Raw genomic sequence first — 7,604 nt, 5'->3', positions numbered from 1 at the left:
AAATGAATTAGGTAACTTGCAAGCGAGTACTTTTTTTAAATAAATGTTTAGTGATTATTATTTTGTTGTTGTTGATGGTTTGCAAGTTTTATCGTGTGTTCGATTTAATAAGGTGTCTTGACCCAATAATATTTAATAAGTTTCTTATCTTAAAATATGTTTAATCGTAACTTAATAGCGTAAAAAGAAGAAGACATTTAACCACTGGGTCATATTGTTAAATTAAATTGCGACAAAATCAGAATACTTTGAACAAAATGCGACAGAAAGAGGATATTTTTTACAAGTTTTACTCACGAGAGACAACTTTCGCTTTCTAAAGCGCAATCATTCGGATAAGTCTTTCCGTCAGAACCACACACTGGGAAATAGGTGAAGGGGCAGCCGCTGTAAAAAGTTTTTTGTTCGTAAATCAGTTTCCTTATTTTGAAAGGAATGCTTACGCCCGTGGTCCTTAAACTATTACGATACAACATTTACTGTAGCCAGACCAACAGAGCACCTCTTATAATCATTGCACATATTTATATCGCACAAACGGAGATTTTTTGCCTGTTATATTTTATAGAGTTCCGATAATTGGCCAAAGTTTTATCCATGTTCAAGTTGAAATATTTTGACTGCGCTAAACAGTTTCAAAACATTGGTTTCGTTGAATTTCAAAAACACGAGCTCAATCATTTTAAAACAAAGTGAAAACATATAGATAGCTTTAAATTTAAACACCAAGATAGTTTTAGTATGACGAAAGTAAATATGTAACGTTACGTAAGTCGCTATGACGCCAAATTGGTCACTATGACGTCAAATTAGTCGTTATGACGTCAACTTAATCGCTATGACGTCACAGGTACTTACATATTGCAGCATTTGCCATCATATAGTTTGTTGATTTCTCCGTTACCTTTCTTATTCCTGAAAGAAGATAAATAATTAAAGTGATTTGTATTTTGTGCAATCTCTGTTGATTGATACAATATATTATACATATTATGTAATGTCAATATTTTGCAGTCTAATTAAAAAAAAACGTAGAATTGCTGTTTTGGATCGCAATTAAAGTTCCGAAAATTTAAATATATTACTGAAGTTAAACATTACCGAAGAAAAACATTTTAAAGTTCCAAAATATTAGTTTGGCATAGGATCGGCACCGATACTATCACTCGGTATCGGATCGGCACCGATCCGATATTATCGAACAACTTTAATCGCCCATCTAACTTACGACTCGCAGCTTGCTAGTCCCAGGACACATTCGTTGTCGTAGGTTTGCTGGTTGCTTCCGCACACTGGCCAGTATATCCTGGAGCATTTCCTGAATACAAACATCCGATACAAACCCGTTGTAAACTTATCACCTTATAAACTTGTTACTTTTGTGGATTTTTTTGATTGTTGAGTGCTTAAAAAAGCTGCTGGTTTGTAATCTTCAAGTTGTATTAAACCTGGGGTTCTCAACCTTTTTTTTAACGTAGACACCTACATTTTTTTGTCTCGGGTGAACCACGGTATCAGTAAAAAAAAAATTAAAAAATCACTTCCTAAATTTAGGTCACAGTACAAATAGACTTTATAGATTTGCTGATTAAAAATGTGCCAAGTACAGTTTTGTGTAACATAAAGCCAAGTAACTTATTTTTCATTAAATTGCTATTGTGTGTTTTTTAAGATTTGATAAACCCTCGTAAAGTTTATTATTTTTTTTAAGCAATTGCATAAAGTAAAATGCTACTTACGCTACGCAGCATTCACCATCGTATTCTTTGGTGATTTCTCCGCCACCCTGCTGTTGTCTAAATTAAAACAATTATAATATTATTATATTATTATTTTTGGCGTTCCTTTAACATGAAAAATAAGCAAAACTTATAAAACAATGTGAAAGGTTTCGCAAAGGTGTCATTGGTGTCCGATATATAGTGCATGTTTGGAATAATATTAGAAAGCTATTTTGTTGCTAAACCTTGGATAAAAATATATATGATCTTCTGAAGAAAAAATCAGGATAGATATTTAAGATTATTAAGTGAAATACCGGGATCAGTGCTCTACCGACTGACCTACACAGGCTCAGAGAGAAGCAAGTTAAGAAACAACCATAGCACCTTTTCCAGCTGCATACTGTTCGTGGAACTAGTCTGTGGTGAGGTTCGAACTCATGACCTCGATTATACCGGGACCGTCGGTCTACCAAATGAACTACACAGGCTCGAAGAGGAGCAAGTCGAGAAACAACCGCAGCACCGTTGCCTGCTTCATCCTGTTTGTAAAGCTAGGCTACGGTGATGTTCGAACTCACGACCTCGATTATACTGGGACCATTTGCAGTGAGATTTGTTCGAATTTTTCATAATTGAATTCTTGTCATCTTCTTATACTGCAAATACTTTGCACACTAATTGTTTGTTTTTTTGAGTTAGAATTGAATCTGTTCTAAGTTCTACTCACGAAAGGCAGCTTTGGACGTCCAGGTTGCATTGGTTGCCATAAGTCACTTTATCGCTTCCACATACTGGTTGGTAGTCAAACGTACAAAACCTGAGTGTCCAAAGATGGGTTAAACCCGACATATTTGAGCCGCATACGCCAATTAACGACGAACAAGACAAGTATGTGCAACGTGATTTAAGTATTTTAAGTAAAACCCAACATTGAAGTGTAAGTTACTTTTATCAAACGTTTTTGTTTCGGCACACAATGTGGAAATATCTAAAGATACATTTAAATGCTTTCGCTAAATTTTAATTTTTACTTGGGTTGTAGGAATTCGAGAAAATACAGTTTTACCAATAGTTTCAGAATATACTAGCGCACAAATTGTAAATACTATTTCTCGGGATTTTTTATATATTTTTTTGGGTCGTATTAAACTGTTTTCTCTATAATATTTTACGTCAGTGAGGTGTAGTTATAGCCGTGACAAAAAGTGCTTCTAATCATTCGTAATTAAGCTACAATTTGATACGCAAAGTTAACAAGGAACACTTCACGACGGTGGTATCATTTGATTGGTAGAAAATATAGGAATTACAAATATATAAAAATAAATCAATCATTTGCTGTTGTTTTAAAAAGACTGAAAATAAAAGAGAAAATGTAGGAATTTTTCACATTTCGGCTATTAAAATAATAAATTTATTTTGCTAAAAATTAAGGAATTTTTTTCATTTTAGGGTTACCCATAGATTAAGATCATCTCATTCACGTTTTTACCAAGGCGGTAATTATTAAAATAGACCATTAGAAAAACATTTTCCTGTTAGCGAGTTTGTTTTGTTTTTCTTTATTATTTTACTGCTATGTATCATTTTTGGCCTGTTTTAATTTCATTACCCTGATGGAGATTTTCTGTTTGGGTTTTTAAAACGTAGGTAAATTAAAAAAAAAATGTTTGCAGCATGAATAATTTTAAAATTACCTAAAAAAAATATGTTTTTTTGATAATGTTAATCTTCCAATCAGAGCAAACTTACTTAATGCAAGGGCACGCTCCTTCTTGTACAAATACGATTGGGTCGTTTCCATTCAAAAACCTGCATGAAACACAACTATAAGTAAACAAAGCTGACATGATTTTTACTCGGTTTTTGCTTTATTTGATGTTTACGACCGATGGTTGTTATGTAGGTTTCATAATTTCATCGTCTAAAACCAGGGCAAAGATATAAAGCAAATTAGAGTTCTACTTTAAGAACTTATTAATTCCTTTTGAATAATTATAGGTATATTCGGTAAAAGTAAGAGCAAAAAGCACAAAACCTAGACGAATTTATTTTACTATGATTTGGTGTTTCGCTTAAACATGTTAAATACAAATCCTTGATAAAAAACAATGATTAGAAATGGTTCTGCCGCCGAAAAATCTTACGACGTCCAAAAAGTCACATAAAAATATAATTTTCCTAGATATTAAAAAGAGTACTTTTTCAATTTCATTGAGAGGAGAATTGCATTTTTTGAAGGGAACATTAGTAACCCCCAAATAATTTTTAAAATTAAATACATGGCATTGTGTAATAATAATGATATTAATGGAATATAAATATTAATGCCTTCATCAACACGATTTTAAATTTACCAGGTCAAAGTTGAACACAAATTGGAAAGAAATTTTTCTTAACGAATTTAATATTTTTATTCATGATGATGCTGTAAAGCTTTTTACTTCTAGGGATTTTTTTTAATCTAGCCAGGACAAAAACGGCCTTTTGTAGAAATGCTTTTAACTCAATATTCATCTAATAATGTTTGACGTGATTACGAACCTTTTATAGGCTAAAAAATCAAAGAAATTAAATCATTATTTATGGTTGGTCGAAAGAAGAAATAAAACAAAATGGCGATTTTTGACAGTTTAAAACTTCATTGGAGTTGTGTTAATTTTCATTGTTTATATTCGGATCAAGCCAGTTGTAACACTGTCAGTTGAAAGTTTGTGCTTGTTTTAGAAGTTAAAACAAGTGCCTTCTTATTAAACAGCGATATTTTTATCGACAGGTCGCTTTCTAAACTCTTGGTTTTATAAAGAAATTTGTAATCCAAAACTTTTCGTTGAAAGATTTTTTACTTTGCGTCAAAGTGGTTTAAAATTAAAAAGTGTATTTTCGAAAAAATCTAAATAATTTTTTTTTTAAATATCCAGAGGAATGGTTTCGATAGTTTTAAATAAATGAAATGTCGAAAATATTATATATTATTTAGTAAATATGATATTGCAGTCTTTAGAAAAATAAAATTTATTTTCCTTAAGTTGATGTAATTATTCTAAACCCATAAATGTTTGATTTTTGTGAGTTTTGAATTAAAACATACCATGTTCAATACAGCCATGTTGAAAACTATTAAATCCAAGTGTTTTTAATGCTTGTTTAACTTCGTATTCTCGGGTTACACCGAAAAGCACCGAAAAGGGAAAGCCGTAATCGTTGGTAATAAAGCAGCTTCCGAGGGGCAAGATCACAGTTGTTATTAAACACATTTGTGTGTGTGTCTTTCATATTCTCGGGTTACTTACGCTTCACAGTTTGCTGCAGCAAGAACGCAAGGGTTGGAGTAAGTTTTGCCGTCAGAACCACATACTGGGTCGTGGATGGCTGGACAAGCACTAAAAACAGTTGTTAGTACTTCTGCAAGTTGTTTGTTACTAAAACAACAACAACAATAGAAATAACAAATGCTAAACTAATATTGCCATATGTTTTGTGCTAGAATTACACGAAAAACACTTGCTGTATGTTTTATGCCTTGATTTAATAATTATTACGCTTGACCCTAATGCATTAATGTGTTGGGTAATAAGGATATAAATTATAGACGAAAAAATTATTTCATGTCTACTCAAGTTAATATACTATATTATATTTAATCACCCATTTTTTATTTTTGTAAATTCAGATAGCCATTCGATTTATCCTTCAATTTTTAAAGATTTAAAAAGGTTTGTGTAACCCACCTAAGACAAGTAGTTGGACAATCTCCGTCGAAAACCTTCGTAATCGGATCCTTGCCTTCAACAACCCTTAAAATAAAAAGTTGCAATTCTATTCAACTACAATAAAAACAACTGAATTAAACTACAATAAAAACAACTGAATTAAGCGTCGCTTTTTTGTTTAATTTTTCAAGCCAAATTGTTATTACGGAACCAAACTATAGTAATAACCTATAGTAATCCGACATGTTTCGTCGTTTCAGTAAGAACAATGTTCTACTTTCACCACTGACAAAACAAAAAAGGATTTCTCAGTCACATCAACTGAAGATGATACAAGCTCGTATTGAAAGGTCTTAACCAAGATGATGTCGATTTACTCGACCTTTTTGGCTTTTGCAATTTATTATCAAGCTACATTACAGATCCGTGCATAGTATACCCAAAAATGGATATATTTTGTTAAATGTGTGAATTTTTATTAGGTGTATTTTTTTCACTATGCGGTTTGCTGTACTTTTGCGTGACATTTTAACGTTGCCTTTATTTTGGTTTTTAAGTTAAAAAAAAAAACGTAAGTAAGTAAATTTTGTTTGGTTGCCATTGGCAATTTTTTTTTTTTTGATTTTTGTTGAGCAAACGAAAAGTTGATGGTTACAATATTAGAACAAAATAATTTGTTTTAGCATTAAAATAAGCTAAATAAAAATAGAAAGCATGATAGCTCTTTTTGTAGAAAAGTGCCAGCTATGTAAACTTGCAATACCTTTGTGTGACGGCTAACTCTTTAAAAATCGGCTTTTACGCCTGTTTTAGTATAATATTGCTTCCCTTTCAGCAATGTTTTTTGTTTGATTAAAAGAACTACACATTTAAAAAGGTTAAAAACACTGATTTTGATTAACTATTGAAGTGGCGTTTTTATGTTGTGCTAGTCGAATAACACCCGGGAAAACGATCTTCGTTTAGTATTGCAGCTGGCGAAAGACGTGCTTGTAATTTAGCGTAGTCCCGTAGGCAAATCCACCAAAATCAATCACATATATTTCACAGTCTTGTTTTCGATTTACTCCTGAAGTTAACGATTGTACACTAAGCCGTTTCGCAGCTGGCGCCTGACAGGAGTGTCGACGCACGTGTTCGCTTCGCGCCTAAAGGTTCTCTTTTGCTGAAAGTTAATCGGTTGTTTCTGATGACTTTTTCATTATTTATGACGTTATCACAATCGCTATTTTATGACGTCATATTCGTCACTATTTTATGACATCATTAACGTCAGAAGGAAAAACGGGGAATTCCCCAAGTTGAAAATTCGGGACCCCCTCCTTTTTAAATTTCTGGATACGCCCCTGGGCATATTGTTATACAAACCAATACTTAAACGTGAATAATAACAGAAACTCCTAAACTTTTGACAACGTTCTAATTTCAAGATGAAACCAATGATTTGCCAAGATTCCTTTCTGTTTGATTTTAAGCATTTGTTTTTGGATTCTAAAAAGCTTAATTTGAGGAGATGTGAAAGCATTATACACATCAGCGATTAGCACATAAAATTGCACTCCTGGTATATCCAAGGTCATGAGTTTAAATCTCACGCAAGTTAGCTACTAACAGAATGTAGCAGGCAACGGTGCTACGGTCGTTCTCGACTTGCGAAGCTAAGTTTTTTTTTAGTCTAACTTTTTTTGCGAAGAATTTATTTATTCGTCAAACTAATATCGTTAACACATTTTGCAAAGCGTTTTTTGATTCGTTGTGTTTTTTTGATGCGTTCCGTTAATGTTAGTCAGTTCTATTATAAAAAAGCAACACCACAAAAAAACAAAAAAAAGTTTTAGGCTATCAATTTGTATTTACCATTGGTGTGTTGTTTCTATAGCAACCTCCACGGCAATTTGAGCTTTAACCACCAGCGATAAAGATCCAGTCGGGCCTTAATCCAATCAGTTGCGCCGATAAAAAGATAAATCCACAGCCAACATAGAGTTGTTAATCCAATGTCCAGAGGTAGTAAAACCAATCACCTCTGATAAAGTCTTCTGGAGCAAGAAATCCATAACCCATTTGCCATCAGCTGACTGGCCGCTTTAAACAACACAGTATAATTTCCAGGGTACATTGTTTTATTATCAAAAACGGGCACATACAAATCTTAGACAATATTAGA

This window comes from Ascidiella aspersa, chromosome 3 (assembly GCF_963924565.1).
Source record: "Ascidiella aspersa chromosome 3, kaAscAspe10.2, whole genome shotgun sequence".
Lineage (NCBI taxonomy): Eukaryota > Metazoa > Chordata > Ascidiacea > Phlebobranchia > Ascidiidae > Ascidiella > Ascidiella aspersa.
The sequence above is the reverse complement of the archived record's forward strand: the minus strand, read 5'-3'. Positions refer to the sequence as shown.